The sequence below is a fragment of the Equus przewalskii genome, chromosome 17 (genome assembly GCF_037783145.1).
Source record: "Equus przewalskii isolate Varuska chromosome 17, EquPr2, whole genome shotgun sequence".
Taxonomy (NCBI): domain Eukaryota; kingdom Metazoa; phylum Chordata; class Mammalia; order Perissodactyla; family Equidae; genus Equus; species Equus przewalskii.
Genome location: NC_091847.1, coordinates 62678069 through 62690946, shown reverse-complemented (window position 1 = coordinate 62690946; position 12878 = coordinate 62678069).

Below are 12878 nucleotides of genomic sequence, written 5' to 3'. Positions count from 1 at the left end.
AACAAAACAAATTATTTTTGTTTTACTGAACTCCACAGTATATATGGGGTAGTTTCTGAACTTCCTATACAGTTACATTCATAATTTTGTAAATTTCTTCACAAATCTGAAGATATTGTTTAAGATCCTTTATATTTACAGCATATTTTTTATATCTGGTGGAATAAAATTCATGTAATATTCTGTTGCAATATTTCCTCGGAAATATAGACTTGTAAATTTTCCTTTCATAAATTTTGGAATCTACTTGACTAATTTTCAGAAGAGTAAAAAGATATGTATTCTTATATCAGGCGACCATGTGTTCGCCTAAAAGGGAGATGAAATTTTGATTAGATTACACTGAATTTTATAAATTCAGTTAAAGTAAATTGACAGCTTCACAATTTAAAATTTTACCATTCAATAACTATGTGTCTTTATTTATGGGGCCTTCATTTTTGCCTTTAGTAAAGTTTTGTAGATTTCTTTATGTAGACAGTACACAATTCTGATCAGTTTTCCTAGATAGTCTTTAGATTTTTTGTTAAACATTGGCACCTGCGCTAACATCTGTTGCCAATCTCTCTTTTTTTTTCTTCTGCTCCCCAAAGCCCCCCAGTACATAGTTGTATATTCTAGTTGTGAGTGCTTCTGGTTGTGCTATGTGGGACACTGCCTCAACATGGCCTGATGAGCTGTGCCATGTCTGCGCCCAGGGTCTGAGCCAGTGAAACCGGGCCGTGGAAGCACAGCGTGCTAACTTAACCACTCGGCCACAGGGCTGCCCCGATATTCTTTAATTTTGGTTGATGTTGGCCATGGGATGCTTTTCCCATGATCCTTTCTAATTGTGTATTCATGGAGCCTAAGGCAGCTCTCAGATTTTGTCTGTTGAATATGTATCTAGGAATCTTAGTTTTCCTGTTCATTTTGGTAGTTTTTCATTTATTTTCCAAATACAAATAATGATCATCTTGTTTCTGACTTTCAAATATTTGCATTTTGTTTATTTCTCTGGAGTTAGAAAGTTGGTTAGGACTTCCCAGTGATGCTTTCTGTGTGCAATGCCCTGCACTAAGTACTTAATACATGAAATCTCACTTAATCTTAACATGCGCACCTGAGGTAGAAACCATACTTATTCTTGTTTTACAAATGAGGAAATAGAGGGGACTTGCCCAGAAGGAGATAGTCAGACTGTGGCCCAGCAGCACGTGAGGGTGGAGTTTTACCCACTGCGCTTGAAGAGTTAGCAGGAAAGTGAGAGTTGCTGTTCGATTCCTCACTTTAATGGATCTGTGCGAAGGTTTCTCTGTATATCTGGGAATTGTAGTGAATAAAAATGCTTAACTTCAGTACCTTCCACTACACTCCTCTAAAAAAATATCTAAATGAGCATAAGATCCCACTGAGTTTTGCACATTTGATAGGTGTGTGTTACCTTGTCATTTTAATTTATAGTTTTTGATACCTAGTGAGTAGCTTTTCATCTTCTGCTTAACTTTTTGAATTCTTCCTTCTGTGTTTCCAATTTATATATTTGACTTATTTTTTCCAGTTAAGTTTTTTTAAGTGCCAATTTGCAGGCATTCTTTGCTCTAAACAGTAAATTCTTGTCAGTTTTAGATAGTGCAAATCTCTTTTTTCAAGTTGTAACCTGGTTCTTAAATTTATTTATAGCAGTGGTTCTCAAACTCTGGTCTTATATTTATTATAAGACACTGGTCTTATAATTGCTTTATATTCTAAAAAATTATTCAAGACTCTCAAAAGTTTTTGTCTATGTGGGTTCTATTTATTAATATGTACTTACTATATTAGAAATTTAAATGGAGAATTTTAAAAATGTTTATTAATTCACTTTAAAATAAATTAAATGTTAGCATTTTTATGTGAAGTAACTATATTTTCCAAAACAGACAAAAACATCACTGAGAGTAGCATTGTTTTATATTTTTGCAAATTTCTTTAATATTTGGCTTAATAAAAGACAGCTGCATTCTTTTATCTTATTCTGCATTCAATATGTTGCCATATGCCAGTTTATTTGAAGTATCTGAAGAAAGCCTGGCTTCACACAGATATGTAGTTGCAAAAGGTGGAGTATTTTTTTTTTTTTTTTAAAGATTTTATTTTTTCCTTTTTCTCCTCAAAGCCCCCCGGTACATAGTTGTATATTCTTTGTTGTGGGTTCTTCTAGTTGTGGCATGTGGGACGCTGCCTCAGCGTGGTTCGACGAGCAGTGTCATGTCCGCGCCCAGGATTCGACATCCCAACGAAACACTGGGCCGCCTGCAGCGGAGCGCGCGAACTTAACCACTGGGCCACGGGGCCAGCCCCAAAAGGTGGAGTATTTGCATAGTGTTTTCAGGTGATTACTGATGTTACTTTTGATGCTAAACCCAAACTGACAATGTAGTTTCTTAAAGGGCAATTGCAATGTGAAACCTGAAACCATGCTGATGAATGTTTTGTATGCTGTTTTATTAAAATCTCATTGATTTATCTGGCATTTAGAATCAATCTTTTACCTATGCATGGTTTTGTGACATAATTTACTGATCACTTGCAAAATATTAGTACTCTGAATAATGCAGGCCTTCCAAATGTTGATCTATTCGTTATAAAATATCCAAAAATTGATTTTGTTAGTATCACTACTAATCTTATCAGATTATTGGGAATCTAACTTTTGCCTGAAATCTTGTTTTTATTATTGGTAACAAATACAGTTTTTCTTAAGGTGAATGTTTACTTTGTTCACTTTTGAGAAGATATCTGCCAAATACTGAAGTCAGAATAACTATGGTTACTGTTTGTTCCATGAAAAGAACAATTATTCATCTCACACAGGTACCCTTTCTTGAAAGCAATATACTTGAGTGTGCAGCGAAAGTGCTTTATAGATACTTCCTATTTAGTCATGAGGAATATTTAAAAGTGGTATACACAAGTGGCTAGGATTTAGAGAAAAGCTTAAAAATTTTATGTCTTACTCGTTATTTTCTGTGTATCCTATTTGTACATGCTGACTAGTGGGATAATGAAAATCAATCTATGTGTGTTTCCTTGGTGATAAAGTGGGGAGATTTTCCTATTCCACAGATGAAGTCACCAATAGTCCATTTCCCACAATTTTTCACAGACTGGGCTTAAAATATGGAGTTGCTTTAAGGTGACTTTTTGTGCTGAGTCAAATTAGTGCATTTAAATGATTACCATTACCAGTGGTCTTGATTTATGAACTACATAAGCTTCTCTCATTCCCAATTTTAAAAGAACTACTTCTAAGCTAAAACTTAATTACACCTTGGAAAGTACAGGGACATTTTTATAATGCCTTTGGGAAGGTGGTTGAGAATTAAAAGTAAATAAATAATGCTGTTAAATAATGTAAACGTACATTGATTTCTTTAATATGTGTAACAGCTATCTCTCAGGAGTTCAGATTTATATATTGTTCAATTCTAATCCTCAGAAAATCATCATAAGATAGGACTTTTGATGTTAAATTTATAGGGGAACAAATGTGAGAATGCAGATCGCAAAGCAGGTTACTCCCCGCTAAGGAGATCATCAATGACCTCCACACGGCCAAAGGCAGTGAACTCGTGTTCATCCTTATCTTAGCAGATCATTCTGCAACACTTGACAAGTTTTACTGCTAATTTATTGAAACTCTCTTCCCACTCAGCTTTTGTATAACTATTTTTTAAAAATAATACTTTTGACATAACTCCTTTTTAGTATTCTCTGTAACTTAAAAAAGAAAAATAATCCTTTAAGTGTCTGTATTCTCTGTGGCCTCTGCCCCTGGCATTATGCTCTTTTGACTCTTCCTGTGTGGCCTCATTTGGAACACTCATGTTTCCAATGGCGTGCTACATGATTTTGATTCCCATGTTTATGTCTGCAGTCCAGAACACCTGACCTTCACCCAGCTACTTTCTGAGTATCTACATATGATCATCCCACAGGGGTCTCCAATTTCTCGTATCCCAACTGAATTTATTATCTCCTTGTAAACTGCTCATCCGTTTGAATTCCCCATCTTGGCGAATGATGTGGAGATTCACCAAGTGCTCAAGTCAGAACACTGATGGTGATCCTGAACCCCATCTCAACCAAATCCAAAAGTCGCCAAGCCCTTTTGGAGTCTACCTTCTTCATCTCTCTCCATTCCCACTGCCACTGCCTCTCTGCTGCTCACATTAGTTATCATCTAGAGTATTGTTAATAATACTCTTATAATAACAATGATATTTACTGAACAGTAATTGTAGTTGGAAAACTTTACATGAATTATTTCATTTAAGTTTCATAGTAACCTCATGATGTAGGTACTATTATTTCCATTTTCAAAATGAAAACAGCTGGGCCTCAAAGAGGTTATGTAGTTTGTCCAAGGCCACACAAGTAAGTTTGCCACTTCACGTTGGATCGGTAAATATGTCAAGGTCCGAGCTCTTAACCAGCTTGGTAGTTGCCATCTTTCTGCCCTGTCAGAACCAAGTCTGACCTACCCTCTATCCTACTGCACAGAGCAGCTTCTAAAATCTGATGAAAAGAAATCACAACATGATTAAAACCTCCAAAGAGTCCCATTGCTCTGAAGATAAAATCCAAACATAATCTCTCATGATGGGATTCCTGTGGTGTCTGTAACATCACCTTCAGGCATTCATTGTTGCACACATTTTCCTCTATCCATCGTGAGTCCTGAGGGATCCCTGAATGTGCAATGTCGTTTTACATTTCCTTCCCCCCTACTAACCTGCTATTTTCTCTACCTGGAATATCCTTTCCTTGTTGACTAGCTAACGTCTGTTCATTCTTCAAAGCTTGGCTCATATATCATTTCTTCTGGTAAGAATTCTTTGACTTCCCATTATAATTTATATACTTCTGTTTCCAGTACATTCCTAGCATTTACCACCTGGTATGTGATAGCTGACAAAATACCTAAGGGTAGGAAATATGTTTATTTTACATTTACTCCTGGGGTCTAGTGCCCTACCATAAGGCACTAAAATACATATATATGTTTTTGCTGAGGAAGAGTCTCCCTGAGCTAGCATCTGTTGCCAGTCTTCCTTTATTTTGTATGTGGGTCACTGCCACATCATGGCCGCCTGTGCCTGGTAACTGAACCCTGGATGCTGAAGTGGAGCGTGCCGAACTTAACCACTAGGCCACGATTCCAGCCCCCTAAAATATTTTTTGAATGAATGAATGGTTGAGGTTATTTCAAAATTCACCTAGTTTAGCTTATCTCTACGTATTTTGACCAAATTTTGTGATATATTTTAAATAATTGAATTAGATTTTCAGTTAAAAATCCTTTAAATTTTTGTTAATAAACTTATTCCTTTGCATTGCTCTTCATTTTATTTTTAACAGTTTATTTAATATAGAAAATGTAAATATAAATGCAAATGTGAAATAATGCTAAAGTACTGATGAGCTCTAATAAGTTGGGGGAAAATGGAGATGGGTCAAGGCTAGTGGACAGCTAATAATATCACATAAGGTAATTTTTTGAAATGGGATATAGTTGAACTTTTCCTCAAAAATATCTGTCCTGGTGTTTTTAGGAGGAAATAGTATTTTATTACAGGAGAAGACTAAACTGCATGGCAATAAATCTAGGTTTCCTTCCAGATCTTAGATTAGCTATCTGAAAACCTTGTGATTTCTCACAGGCAGATAAGTGCAAGAGTGCATTGAGCAAAACAATAAATAAAATCACAGAAACAAATAAATAAAATATATATTCTACTTGCCTAGTGCACAGAATAGAATAAATTTATAAAAGTTTAACTTTGTCATTATAAAGTAGAAATGCAAGAAAATAGTCTTTTGCTTTAACCCTATTGAAGGATTCACAAATTGCCATCTTGAGGGCTGAATTTATCCTTAGGTTTTGATTTGTTGGCTGGCACAGTATTTAAAAGCCAATTTGTAATGAAGGCATTCCAATCATGCATGGAGCCTCCAGGATGACAGCACTTCCCATTATGTTACCCCTGGACTCTTCCACTCATTTATGTTACACGCCTGGTCCTTATGGACGCTTGGTTTAGAGTTGGAACTTGACTAACCAGCTAGCTCTTTGCTTTGAAAACAAAATCCTTTATTAGTGTGAGGTAGACTGAACTGGAGGATGGTGGTAAGAATTTGTGTTTGATTGGTTGTTTTTTACCAGAGGGCAAGGGTTTGGGTCTGGCTTTTCCAGACTAAAATGAATCATCTTGCTACATTCTTTAACTGCTCCATGAAACATTTTGTTTTTTATCTTTAATGTGAAAATTTTAATACTTCACAAATAATTACGACAAAACAGTTACAGAAATCTTGTAATGTAAACCATAAATTATTTTAAAATTGGCAGCTGTTTCAAGTTCTAACATAATTCCTGGGTCCAAGTGCTTAATAACTGTTGAACTAAACTGCATATAAATGAAAATCCATTTGCATTCCTTGATATAAATTCTCTGACTAAAGCTGTTTCATTTTTAAGGGGCAACTTAGTCTTCATTATGTGGGTTACTGTATTAGTTTGCTATGGCTGCCATAACAAAATGCGACAGATTGGATGACTAACACAGCAGAAATTTATTTTCTCATAATTCTGGAGCTAGAAGTCCAAGATTAAGGTGGTGGGAAGTTTGGTTTCTCCTAAAGTCTTTCCCTCTCCTTGGCTTGCAGTTGGCCGCCTTTTTGCTGGGTCCTCACATTGTCTTTCCTCTTTGTACACACATCCTTGATGTCTCTTCCTCTTCTTATAAGGATGCTAATCCTTTCCAATTAAGGCCACACTCTTATGACCTCATTCAATCTTAATTACCTCTTTAAAGACCCTCTCTCCAAACACAATCACATCGGGGTTTAGGTTTCAACATATGAATTTTGGGGGACATAATTCAGTCCATAACAGTTACTGTAGTTTAATGCATGTTTAAGGGGTGATAAAGAGTCAAAAGAAAATGTGAACTCAGCCAAATTCTTGAGATGAAGGAGAGAGTTCGATATATAAACACCAAAATATGTCGCATTTTTTTTCCTCGAGGATTTTTTAGTAATATTCTGAAACTAAATCAATCTTTTTCTTCCCAAATAATAGTTTTCTGAGGGATAGATATAGTTTAATTCATCATTTGCAAAGTGAGAAAGGTGTAATCATGATTAAGCTATAACCCCATACCCAAATTACCCTCTAATTGTCATACCATTTGTCAAACTCTTTATGCCCTCTCATACCTCCTTGCTCCTGTCTCTGCTGGAATGTTTGTCTCTCCATTCCTGCTTGGTTAGCTCTGCTTTGACTTCAATACTTAACTCAAATTTAACCTAAACTACTCTCTCTGGGATCCTCTCTATCTTGTTCATAACTTTATCAAAGTGTTCACCACACTGCTTAATAATTTTTCTTCTTGACTGTCTGTTCATCCTGAGGCTAACGTTTTGTTCCATTTGTTATTTTCTAATGGTCTGGTATAGTGTATTTTATTCAGGAAAGTGCTCAATTAATGTTGTCAAACAAATGGATGAACTGTAATGAGTTGGAAATCCCTTTCATGAAGACCAGATGGCTCATCTTTTCAGGGCAGTTTTCTGTGGGGTTTTCCTGAAGTCATAATTTTATGGTAGGTGGTGTAGAAAGGGAACTCTCATTGGGCATCAGAAAGGCAAGTGAAGAGTGATGAGAGTTAAGCCCAACACTTGAAGTGAGAAGGGAAAGTCCTGGCCTGTGAGCATCATGAGTGTGTGTAGAGTATTCACATTAATGGCCTATACTCCATGGGATGTGCAGCAGTTTGACAGATAAATGGCATGCAACAAAAGAGCTGCTAAATTTATAACATTGAGAAAGAAGTGGAAAGTAAGTTGGAGCATGAGAACTAGAGATAGAATGAATACAAAATGACTGTTCAAATGCATTATTAAAAATACAAAGTTATGTAAAAAGAAAACAAGCAAACAAAAAGACAATTGAAAACTTTAAAGAAGATTAAACATGACTTTAGGAAGTCATGAATTCTTTTAGTCAATTTATATATAGATCAAGTGCCACTTGGTGCCAGATAGTTTTCTACATAGTGAAGATAACATGGTGAAGATGACAGACAAGGTTCTTACTCCAGATGAGCTTACAATCTAGTTGGGTTATACAGACAATAAATAACATAAAAGAAAAAATGTTGTTTCTGATAGTGACATTGAAGGCAGAAAAATTAAATACGGTGAAATATAAATAGATTTGATGTGTGGTTAATTTAAAATGGGTGGAAAGGGAAGGCCTCATGGAAGACTTGACTTTTGAACTGAGATGTGAATGATATGAAGGAGCTGTCAAGAAGTGTGAATGGTCTGAAAGTTCACCCTACTTGCAAACCTACAATTTAGTTTGACATAGTTTCACGGATGCTAACAGAAGACATGAAATTCTTGGGTCAGAGACAAAAAAACTTTATTACTCACACTAGACCAAGCAGCATAAATTGCATGTTTGCATCAATCTTCTTTGACTCCTGAGTCCTGCTGGGACAATGCAGAGTGGCTCCAGAGGATGCTGCACAAGCTCTGGGTTTGTGTTTAAGCTGAGGAACCTGAGCTTAGAACACTTCAGCTTTTTATAATGGGCTGCAAGCCAGCCTGCCCAAATGCCCCAGGGGAAGATATTATCTTTAGTATGCTGGACAGTAAATAAATCTGTTCTTTGCCCTAGAGGGAGACACTTTATAAATGTCATTAATAAAATAGTTATAAACATGCAGAACTGTGAGAAACCCATGGAGAATTATCTGTCAACAGAGCACAGCCAGGCAAAGATGTGTATTGAAAGCTTTTCAGGCAAGAACAAAGAGAGACAGAAGTCTGGCATGTTTGAGGAACGAAAAGAAGGTCAGTGTGGATATGGTTAGTGATATGGGAGCAGGGTGGGAAAAGAGGAGACTGGAAGGGTAGGCAGGGGCCCGGTCTTGAAGGGCTTTCTAGCCATGGTATTGTATTAAAAACCAATCCACGAGTTTCTGGCTTAGAAAAGTTTAGCTAATTATCTGTAAGAAGAGGAGTTGTTTCCAAAAAATAAATGCACACATATGTGTGTGGTGGGTTTGAAATTATTTATACTTACTCAAATTTGATTAACTATGTATTCATATTGTGTGATTAAATTTTTCTCAAGCAAATTTATTTCTATACAGAATTTATATGTATACAAAATTATATATATATATATAATTTATAAATGATAAAATTGAGGATATTGGCTATATTTAAATATATTCAAGTCATGATGTTCCCTTACTTAATTATCTTACCCATGAGAAAAAAGTTATATTTCATGATTTTGTACCCCAGAGGTATTGTTTTACATGCAAATGTGTAATCCTGATAAATCCTGATATATCAAGCACCCTGGCAGTGGCTAACTTTTTCTTTTTTTCACCCTTAAATTGTTCTTTGGATGAAGTTGTGTTACTGATACTTCCACATTCTTGGAAAGACTGACTACCGTTAATCCTTTCCAAACTTTGAAGCTTTGAAAACTAACATAGCTTTATGGATGCTGGCTTCTTGGAGTTGTAAAAGAAAATGAGAGATGATTTGCTTGATGCTTTCTTTCAAATAAATGAATATTTTCTGAAGCATTCATTCACCCACTAATTCAACAAAGAGTCAAGAGGGCCTGCCTTGTGTCAAGTAATGCGTTAGACACCAGGGGTGATATCAAGATTTTAAGAATTGTAGGTCTCTATCCTTATACAAACAGATTTTATGCAATCCATCCCAGAGAGACAATGTAATAATCGAGGTGTGAATAAAGTCCCATGGGAATACAAAGAAGATGAGTGCATTATTCTCATTGAAATGTTATAAAAGACCTTTAAATAAAACTAATAGTTATTTTATTTCTTCAGAGGAAGCTCTTTCTACTGATGGAAAACATGAGTTAATATTAAGTTTAGTCTAAATATTAAGCTACAATAGCCTTCCTTTTAAATTTTACTTGTTGGTTAGAGTTTGGCTGTCTGGAGCATCATAAAATATTTATTACTCCCGTCCATCCCAACAATGCTCATCTCCGTGGCAGCCCTTCTAATTAATATCTGATCACTCCCTTCATCATCGATTTTTGTACGTTATTTATAAAGCTATACAGAGTTTTCTTAAACTTTATTTTTTTCATCTTTCCCACAACACTTGAATCTTTGCTCACAATAAAAATTTATTGCTGTAGTTTGTTTTACTTTTATATATTTTGGACAGCTTTCTAATAAATACTTTCTTCTGTGTTTCTCTGCCAGAGCCACAGTTTATAAATACTTAGAGTACTGCAGTCAGTGCTTAGTGCTACGCTTTAAAAGGGAGGTAAACAAAATAAAATGGTCATAAAGTAACAACCAATGTGCAAAGTAGTGAGGAATCACTTCTCTTGAGAAATGAGGGAAGAAACTTGGGGCACTTAGCCATGAGTAGAAAAGACTGAGGCAGGATCTAAGAGGTCTCTTTAAATTTTAGGTCAACTGTCATACAGAAAATTATTATCTGTGTTCTTCATGACCCCATCAGCACCCCTATCAGTCTGTGTGTCAGGAAGGGAGGGGAGAATTGGGAATAGTAATGAGCACTTTAAGGTTTATGAAGATGCTCGGGCACTTGAACAGGAGCTTAGCATTGATCCAAAGGATGGGGAAAATTAGAGAGATTAGGGAAAGGAAATAACGCAGTCAAGTTTTATGATTTATTTAGTGTTTTTGTTTGAGTTGTATTTGCAGTGGAGGAGAAGTCATGTAATGTGGGAAAGTGGTTTTAGCTTGGCTAGGATGATGTGCTTTGCATTGTGGACCTAGATGACAAAAGGCTCAGCTGGATTACATATGAAGAAATTTAGACACAGAGGCTATGTAATAGGCCCAAGGTTAAACAATTAGTATGTAGTTGAGTCAAGATTTGAATTTAGGTGACTGACTGCAAAACTTAGACTCTTAAAAATGACACCATGCAAGAATAAGAATAGTATATTGTCAAGTAAAAAACATTGTTTCAAAAACTGAGATCTGGGCCAGCCCCAGTGGCCTAGTGGTTAAGTTCAGCGCATTCAGCTTCGGTGGCCCACGTTCGATTGCCCCATGAAGACTTACACCGGTCATCAGTGGCCATGCTGTGGTGGTGGCCCACAAACAAAATAGAGGAAGATTGGTAAGAGATGTTAGTTCAAGGTGAATCTTCCTCAGCAAAACAATGATGACAATGACAACAACAACAAACAAAAGAAACCCAAACCTGAGATCTAACTTTTGTAAATGAATTCCATGTATATGCTTGAAAAGATTGGGTAGATATACACAAAACTGTTGATAGAAATGATCTCTGGGCAGTTTGATTTGGGGCATTTAAAAAAATTTCATCTTTATGCTTTTAATTTTTCACAAAATCATGTATTTTTAAAAATCTTTTATGTGCTGAATGAAAATACCTGCTAACCTAGAATTATATGCCAAGAAAAAATATCTTTCAAGAATGAGGGCGAAATACACACATTGCTAGAAACATAAAAATAGAGTTTGTTGCTAATAGACCCTCATAAGTCAAAATTCTAAAGCTTATGTATCAGAGAAAGGTTAAGTGATACTTGATAGAAATTATGAGTTTCCAAAAGTAAATGAACAACAAATGAAATGATAAATCTGTGGATAAATCTGAAGAAACATTAACTCTGTACAGCAATATAACAATATTTGTGAGGTTAAAAGGAGAAAACAGCAGGAAAATTTTAAAATCTAATACAAATTGTCTACAAAAAGTGAAAATGATATTATAAATGTATTGTGGAAATATTATCCGTGGATATTGTTTATATAATATTGTAAAGCTATCCATTTCACTTCACCTGAGCTAAAGCATCATTAAAATCCCAATCAAAATCTCAATACTTTCAGGGGAAGTGTGGTATTTGGTAAGCTGATTCTGAAGTTTAAATAAAAGTGCAGTGGAGCACTCCTGAATTAGAACAATGTGGTAGGATTGCCCTAGGAGATATGCACGTTCATTATAAAGCTATAGTTTTGGTTAAAATGGTATGATGTTGGCACAGAAATAGACAAATACTCCAATGGGACAGAATAGAAAGCTTGGAAACAGACACATGCACAACTAGAGACTTGTCTGGTTATGCCTATCTGTAAAAGATGAAGGCAGATAGATTTTTAAAATATATGGTTCCACACAATGGGTTATCTGCGTGGGGAAAAAATTGGATCCATAGCTCACATCATACAGAAAAAGTCAGTTGCAGGAGTATCATTAATCTAAATGTGAAAAGCAAAACTATAAACATTTTAGAAGATATTAGAGGGAAGATTTTCATGATCTTTGGAGTAGGTGAAGATTTCGGACACAGAATGGAACTTAAATGAAACGTGATAAATTCAACTACATTCAGAACTTCTAAATCTATATTCTGAATCAACTATATTCAGAACCTCTGTTCTTAAAAATATGTCATGAAGGGAATGAAAAAGGCATGGCAAGCCAGAGATCTTTGCCATACATATTTAACCAAGGAATAATATCCACTGTGTATAAAGACTCCTAAAATTCACTAAGAAAAAAAGACAGTTTACCTAAATTGAAATATACGTGGAAGACTTAGATACTGCATAGAGATGGAAAATCAAATAGTCAATAAATATATGAAAAGACACTCAACTTTAGTCAGAATCAGGTGTGTGGTAAAGAATAATCTTGCCCCCAAAGAAGCCTGGCCTTTGCCCTCAACTTCTGGGAGTTTGTCTCCAAGCTCCCGGAGTGTCATGCCTGATAGATGCGTCCTTGTTTGCCTGGGGGCTTTGTGTTGGATAGTCTAACAATGTGATTTGGGGTGGGAGCTG